This window comes from Ceratotherium simum, chromosome 2, assembly GCF_057802395.1.
Source record: "Ceratotherium simum simum isolate JZ-2026a chromosome 2, ASM5780239v1, whole genome shotgun sequence".
In the NCBI taxonomy this organism is placed as follows: domain Eukaryota; kingdom Metazoa; phylum Chordata; class Mammalia; order Perissodactyla; family Rhinocerotidae; genus Ceratotherium; species Ceratotherium simum.
In genome coordinates, this window is record NC_141901.1 from 90,552,879 (window position 1) to 90,561,874 (window position 8,996).

Genomic DNA, 8,996 nt, shown 5'->3' on the forward strand with positions numbered 1-8,996 from the left:
TTCCCCTCAGATAAAATAGTTCATACAGCCCAATATAAATTAAAACGACGCCTTCAAGTGTTGAAACCCATTATATAAGACCTATGTAGGGAAGGGGTGATTATTTCCACTGCTTCTCTAATTAACAGCCCAATTTGGCCTGCTTTCAAACTTGGAAAGAATGAATGGCACCTCATAGTGGATTACTGTAACATTAATGTTATAGTCACACCAATTAAGGCCGCCATACCCAATATTATTAAAATTACTGACTCCATCCAGCCATCAGCTGGTAAACACTTTGCAGTCATAGATTTGGCTAATATGTTCAGTGTCTATTTCAATAGCCTTTCAGATGCAGTTTGCCTTCACCTTCTAAGGGACACAATAATGCATGCTCCCAGCTACTCATAGGCTACCTCAACATCCCTGTGACGATACATAGTCTTTACACGATCTTAACTGCACCCACCTTTCTCCAGGAGCACAAGTATGCCATCACACTGACGACATCCTTCTCCAAGGAGATTCATTTGATACACTCATTCAGGACGTATAAAAACTCACAAAAGCATTTATGAAAGGGAAATGGACATTGTCCCACACATAATACAAGGCCCCACCACTTCAGTTAAATTTCTAAAAATTATCTGGTAAGCTGAGAGCTCGCTCCATTCCTGACGCTGTCAAGAAACAGTACCGACCCTCTCAGTACCCAGGATGATAAAACAAGCCCAAGCCGTGCGCGTGTTTTGTTTTATTTTGCTGACGCTAGGCACTTGATTAGCGAGGAGCCTTGGTCTGCGAGAGGAGAGGCTGGGATGGACAGGACCAGCCTCCATCTCAGGGGATTTTCCTGGACATCAGGCGTTCCTTCATGCAGATTTAGAGGACACACCGCCCAGGTGAACCCCACTCCTTTGCGCAGCGGTGTACTCGCCAAGCCGCAAGGGCAGGAGGGGCGCCCTGGGACAGCAGAACTTCGACACTGGGCTCGATGTCGCTGGTGGGAAAGCGGCGGCTATACCTGCGCATCCGGGCTCTCCAAGAACTTCTCGAAGTTTCAGGCGACAAGTTTGCGGCACACCGGAGACCAGGTGGTGAACCTGGGGTCAGTCATGAGCGCCGCGGGGTCGTCGCTGGGCGGGCAGGTGCGCCCGCGCGCCCTTCCCCTGGAAGTTCTCGAAGAGCCTGCCGCTGGGCTTGACCCCGCCGCCCGGTGAGAGCGTTTGAGGAAATTCAGGGTGTCTTCCTTCTTGGCGTTCTGCTGATGCCAGAAGTGGGTGCACGAGAAGCCACGCACCACCAGGCCCCAGAGGCTGAGGCGCTGCAGCAGCTCGTTCACCGGGGTGGATTGCAGACCGTTGTTCCTGAGCGCGCGGCCACGTTCTCAATGGGCAGCCCCTCGTGGGGCAGGGCGCCCCGGCTCTCAGGCTCCCCCGACGTGCGGGAGCGCGGGCAGCTGCCAGGCGGCGCGGCTGAGCTGGCAGGTGGTGCGGGCATGGGCGTGGAGGAGGGAGAGTTCCCCCGGCCAGGGCAGCCCGAACAAGCCCAAGATCTTTTAGGCTTTGGGTTCTGGAGACAACATGTTCCTCACTTAAAAATCTTACTTAAGCCCACTTATGCTGTTACACACAAATCAGTCCACTGTGAATGGAACCTCCAGCAACAAAAGGCTCTAGAATCTGTCCAAATTGCAATACAACAGGAACTTCATTAGTGTTCCCTAGAGACTTTCACTCCAGAGGCTTTGGCACCTTCTGTCATTCCTCCTCAAGTCCCTGGTTCACCCATGATGGCCATAAGTTGCCCGTGGGCTTCCGTTGCAAGAAATTGCCCTCTTTAGCCCCACACTGTATCCACTGAAGTGGCAATTGCTGGCTACACATTGAGCTTTCCTGAAAACAGAGGCTTTACAGGACCTGAGCCAATGACCCTCCATACCCAGTTGACCATTATGCCTTGAGTGGTGGAAACAGCACCCCTCGAGCTCGGCATGACCACTGGAGTCTCTTTGCTACAAGACAGAATAAAACCGGGGCTTTCTGGCTTATCCCACCTGCAGGAATGGGAGGGAGGTGGGAGGAGAGGGGTATTGTCCTGTCCTCATTCCCTTACCAAATGCCATAGTGATGGAGGAGGTCACTCCTCTTCTGTATCCTTTAGTTTCCTGAGGAGCCCCTTGGTATCAATTGAGTGAGTATCAAAGGGAGTTCATATAAGAAGAATGGCAGAGCCACCATTACACAAGATGGAGCTCATGGAGAGTTGCTGTTTTTCATCCTTTACCTGCATGTTCCAGGTCAAGAATGGAACCTAAGACTCAGCATAATTGGCTGAACTTCAGTCCGCCATCTTAACATGAGATACTCTGGCCAACAGTCAGCCTCATCGGTACATTTTTACCAGATCTTTGGTCTGGTCTAGCCTAATGGCAGCAGCAATTCCTTAGCCAAGATTTTCCCCTTAGAATAAAGAACTCTAGGTATCTCTTGCCTCACAGATAACCAAAATATAAATTAAGGTCACACATGTCCCCACACATGCTAAAGCCACAGTACAAGCTCTCACTAAGACATTCCTTATCCTCTCTGGAGTTCCAGACCAAGGCATTCATTTCACTTCTCAAAATATACAAAGCTGGGCTCCTGAACAAGGTATTCAATAGAATTTTCAACACCCTTACCAGTTTCTGGCTACGGGCCTCATAAAGCACTGTAATGTCCTACTTAAATGAGATCAAATTCAATTAAATGAAACATGGCACATTTTAGTCAAATATCAGAGATAAATGGTAACAAAGAGTCTGACTCTGTTTTTGATGCTTGACTGCTTATAGCTTTCAAGCCCCACCACTTTCCTTTCTCCTTCTGCCCCATATCAGGGCAAGCAGGTAAGAAAGATCATTTGTTCCCTCCTTTGGCACTAGCAGGAGGTTCAAATCACACAGACCCTGGCCAGAACACAGAAACCCTCATCCCAGGCCCAAACCCAAAATAAAAGCCTACCCAGTTTCCTTTCCCTGCTCTCTCAAAATATTTTGGAGCCAGCTGGGAACACTGTCTTACTCTCCTCACAAAGCCTCATTAAATGAATAATAAACTTTTTCACACCCTCTTGTTTTGTGTACAGTGTCATCAGTCTTGATATTCAAAACAAATTATAGGTGGGATCATCTATCTGTCCCACCTCTAATAGGTGACTACAACATCATCGATTTTTTTTTTTTTCCTGAGGAAGATTCGCCCTGAGCTAACATCTGTTGCCAATCTTGCTCTTTTTTAGCTTGAGGAAGACTAGCCCTTAGCTAACACCTGTGCCAGTCTTCCTCTATTTTGTATGTGGGTCGCCACCACAACATGGCTGATGAGTGGTGCAGGTCCGTGCCCGAGACCCGAACTTGCAAACCTGAAGCACACTGAACTTAACCACTATACCACAGGGCTGGCCCCAACATCATCTAATTTTTAAAAAACCAAATAAAAAATTAAAAAATAAGTTACATTCATTAAAAACAAAAGTGTCCTATGGAACTTGCACTATTACAAACTAGAATGAAAATATTGAGTATATTACAATTTGGAAAAGTTAATTCTACATGTTAAAAATGTCTAAACTATCTGTTGGAGAATATAAATGTATAACTTAAAATCTAGTACAGTATACAAAAGAAATTGATATGAGAAAAAAATCCATTTACTATAAGGCAAGAATGGAGAAAATATATAGAGAGAAGGAACAATGAAAAGCATAAAGTAAGATGTTAGAAATTAAAATTATGATTAATTACCAAAAGTGAAAATTGACTAAATGTTCCCATAAAAAGAGAAGAATTTTAAGACATATTTTAAAATTCCGCTCTATGCTGTCTACAACAAATACATTCCAAATATAAGAATACATACATGCTCAAAGTAAAAGGATAAAAAAAATACAAGGCAAATACTATTTTAAAAGCTGATGTAGCTATTAATATCACATAAAATAGACCTTAAGACAATAATCATTAGTAAAGAAAAAGAGAGCATTACATGATAACAAGCTTAAATGTGAATGTACCCAATAATATAATATAGTAATATATAAAGCAAAAAACGTAAGGAAAAAAACCTTTAATTACAATGGGAGATATTAACGTATCTTTTCAGTAATTGGTCATTCAAGCAGCAAAGGATAAATGTCCCAAGTGTTCTAGAATCTTGACAAGAATTGGCATGATCAGTCTTTTAACTTTACTCTAAAACATATGCAGTGATATGACATCTCATTGTGGTAATCCTTTGTATTTCTCATCTGTATATGTTCTTTGGTGAAGTGTCTATTCAAATCTTTTCACCATATTTTGGGGGTTATTTGTTTTCTTAGTAATAAGTTTTGAGAGATTCTCATCTATTCTAGATACAGTCCTTTATGAACTATATGATTTGCAAATATTTTGTCCCAGGCTATGGATTTTCTTTTCATTCTAAGCAGTGTCTTTCAAAGATCAGATTTTAATTTCGACAAAGCCCAATTTATTAATTTGTTCTTTTATAGATTATGCTTCACACTTTTGGTGTCATATCTAAGAAATCTTTGCCAATGCCAAGGACACAAATGTTTTCTTCTAGAAGTTTTATAACTTTAGGTTTAATGCTATAAATTTTCCCTTAAGTACTGTTTGGTGACATCTCACCAATTAAGATATATTGTCTTCATTTTTATTCAGTTCAAAATAATTTCTATTTGGATTTCTTCTTTGACCCATTGGTTATTTAGATGTGTGTTGTTAAATTTTCAAATATTTGGGAATTTTTCAGAGATTTTTCTATTAGAGTAGTCAGAGAACATACTTTGAATGACTTGAATGTTTTAAAAATTTTTTGATACTGGTTTTGTGGCCCAGAATATGACCTAACTTGATAAATGTGCTTTGTGTATTTGAAGAGTCTGTAGTCTGCTCATGTTGGATGTAACAGTCTAAAGATGAAACTTAGGTCAAGTTAGTTGATATTTTTGTTCAAATCTTCTCTATTCTTACTGATTTTCTGTCGACTTGCTATCACTTATTGAGAGAGGGGTATTGATATCTTCAACTGTAAGTGTGGACTTGCCTATTTCTCCATTCAGTTCTACCAATTTCTGCTTCATGTTTTTTGAAGTTCTGTTATGTGCATAAACATTTAGGACTGTTATGCCCATATTAAAAAAATATAAAATAAGGGGCCAGTCCCATGGCCTAGTGGTTAAGTTCAGCATGCTCCACTTTGGTGGCCAGGTTCGGTTCCCGGGCGCAGACTTACACGATTCCTTGGAGGCCATGCTGTGGCGGCGATCCACATACAAAATAGAGGAAGACTGGCATGGATGTTAGCTCAGGGAAAATCTCTCTTGGGGGGGAAAAGAAATATATATATATATATAATATAATGTAAAATAATATAATACATATAAATAAATAATAAAAATATATATATATAAATAAAATAAGAACCCTAAGTGGTAAATATGCCATGTTCATAAATGGGGAGACTCAATATCACATGGATATAATTTTCTCCATATTGATCCAAGGAGTCAATGCTATTCTAATCAGAATCATAATATTCTTCTTTTATGGAACTTTATTTTATAAAGTATATGAAGAATAAATAGCCAAGAATAGTCCAGACACTCTGAAAGTAAAGATAAAGGGGATATTTGTCTTTCTATATATTAAGACTTATTATGAATTTATAGTAATTAAAACATTGTAGTACTGTTCAGGAATAGAAAACTGCCAATAGCACAAAATAAAGAACCAAGAAACCAACTCATCATTATATAAACTTGAGTATGACAAAGTTGTCCCTGCAGACCAGTAGGAAAGAATGGATCATTCACTTACTAGTGCTGTGGCAGATCTGCATACATGAAAAAAAATTAGGTTGCTCTCCTATCCCACATCATAAACAAAAATCAATTTCACATAATTAAAGTCCTAAATACAAAAAGTAAAAGTAAAATTTGGGGGAAAAAATCTTTTGACTTTTGGGTAGAGATGAACATCATAAACAATATATAAAGCTGAATTTGTATGGCAAAGAGTTGATAAATTTAACTAAACAAAAATAAAAACTTCTGTTTAAGAAAGTTACTATCAAGAGAATAAAAATTCAACCATAAAGAGGAGGTGATAATTGAAAACCTATAACTGACAAAAAATTTGTATACAGAATATATCATTTTTAAATCATTGAGGAAAAGAAAAAGACAAGTGTAAAGAAAAAGACCTGAAGAGGTACAATGCAGAAGAAGAAACCTGAATAGTCAATAAGCATACAACATACTCAACCTTATTAATAATCAGGGAGATAGAAATTAAACCTCCAATGAATTAACATCTCATACCCGACAAATTGGCAAAAGTTAAAAAAAGTTCCAGCTACTTTGGAAAATAACTTAGCATTATTTTATAAAGTTGATATTCCTGTGCTCTCTGATGCAGCAATTTCACTAGATTTAAATCCTAAACAAACTTATGCCCTGGGCAACTGTCCAAGAATATACACAGCAACATTGTTTGTAGTAGCAGAAAATTGTAAACAAACCCAATATCCATTGAAGTAAAATAAGTAAATAAATTTTGGTATATTCATATGCTAGAAGATTACACAGCAGCGAAAAAGATAATAAATCATTGCTACATGCAAAAACATGCATAAATCTTAGAAACATAAGATTGAGCAGAAAAAAGCCAGTTGTAAAATTTACAAAGTATAATTAAGTTATAATATAAAATAAATACAAAAATAAACATTATTGTATATTGTATAGGGATACAAATATAGTAAAAACTAAAGGAAAGGAAGACAATTACAAATGCAAAATTCGGAATGGTAGTGGAGGAAAAAGATTAGGATTTGAGAGGACATATAGTAGATTGCCAAGCAAATGTCAATATTATTTTCTGCAAACTATGTGATGGGAGCATATGGATGGTCTTTTATACATATATTTTATAGACTCAAACTTTAAATAATTAAAAACTCAAAGTTCTTGAAATAAAAAGTTATCATAAAAATCTTTTTGGCTTGAGGCTTTTAAAAAGAGCATGGGAATAGAAGAAAGAAAAGGGTAAACAACCTGTCTTTGTGAGACCATGGAGTATTGACCCTCTACCTAGCCAAGTAATTATGGAGCACACCGCCATTTCAATCACTAGGAGTTATTATTGTATTATATATATGTGCCTTTGGACAAAACTGTTTTAATTAGCAGTCATCATTGTTTGAATCAATTGCATTGTTATTCTGTGAGAATTTGCTAGGACATCTTAGGCATAAATCCCTGCAATGCATGCATATGTATCAGATATTTTCCTCTGTATTTATACTTCAGACCATTGAACAGCTCTGACTGCAGCACATATTATGTTCTGTGTATGTGTGTGTGTGGACTGTACATTCTCAGGTAAAGTAGGCTAAGTTATATTCATAGCTATTTTTAATTTTGATAGAAGAAAACAGAAACATAATGCACTGATATTTATTTTACATCTATGTGTGAAATTGTATAACAGAGGATTTTTGCAAGAAATGGTTTCTTATTCATGGTATGACTAAAAAGAGAATGATTAGGGAAGGAGAGGTCTCCAAAAGTTTTTAAATATAGAATATCACTAGACAGCTCATCACTGAGGTGAGTGAATAATGCCTATTATAGGCAAATAGACAATTCATACTTTGTTATGAATATACAAACAGAAATATTAAAGGCACTAGGAGAACCAAACACAATAAAAAAAATGAATGGGTGACCTACACGTCATGGAAAAAAATCAACTTAATTATGGTTTGTTACAATAGTGCCTCGTTTTGAACAAAGTCCAGCTTTAATTAAAATCTTCTCATTCGATCAGATGGAGTTGCAGATGAGATTAGTTGAAACTATCTATTGTTCGTATTCATTTTAATGTACGGCATTTCAGTAGTCAGGAGATATACAAAAGAAAAGCATTTCACTGGCTCTTCAAAGGGGTCTGTTATGATTCTAAATTTAATTAAATTAGATTAGTTGCACATCATTTATGATATTAAAAATTTCAAGCCATTTCTAAGAGAGTCCCTCCTCCTCCTGTCTCATCCTTACCCACAACTATCATGTCCAAATTCAAAATTACAAAAGCTATGTTGAATTCTTGTTATTCCTTTTAGTAAACAACAGAATATTTCTAGTAAATTCTTTCACGTGTCCAGCAAATATAAATAGGACTCAATCCACAAATCACTTAATATCCATATTAACAGAATAGACAACGCACCAGTTTAAAAGAAGTCCATTTGCAGTTATGAATTGCAGGCTTGAATAATCCCTCATTTCTCTATAGCTTCCGTGTTTAAAAAAAACTCACACATTAAACTTTGCAAATTTCTTTAACTTGCTTCCTCTGAATACAGTTGGACAAAATAGATTTAGAAATAATCCATTGTACATATATTTCTATGATGAAAGTCAATTCAGCTGCCTCAGAGGCTAAGTATTATTTTTCAGCTATAGGAGAACACCCTCTCAGAGAGCCAATGTGGATGTTTATGTATATGTTGGCTGAAAAATGCAACTATGTCAGTACATTTTCTGTTGTTTTTAAGTTGCTAAATTATGGAGCAACTTGTTATGTGGCATTAGATAACAAATACTGATTTTGGTACTTGGCCAGAGAGTGGAAGCTGGGAAACTTTGAGGAGAGTTTTAGAAAAAATGTAAAGTGGCTTGAAGAAATTGTTTGTGGAAGTGTGATGGCTTTGAGGAGGTTGCAGTGGCAGCCTAGAGAATAGTAAAAATCCTTTCATTGGTTTTTTAGCATAGAGGTTCCCAGTACCTAGAGGTAGAAACTTTAGCAATGCTGTTGCCTATGCTAATGTAGAAAGTAGAAAATGTATCTAATTTGCTAGGTGATCTAACCAAAAAAGATTTCGAGGTAGAATGTTGAAGGTGCTACCTGATCTCTTCAAGTATCTTGTAGTCAACTAGGAAAGAGATAAGAATTGCTAAATAAA

General features: G+C 37.7%; 1 pseudogene; it reads right to left on the bottom strand.

The window, feature by feature from the left end:
* Positions 1 to 864: 864 nt before the first annotated feature.
* On the bottom strand, positions 865 to 1,482 carry LOC147918092 (glutathione peroxidase 1 pseudogene; annotated as a pseudogene).
* Positions 1,483 to 8,996: the final 7,514 nt, after the last annotated feature.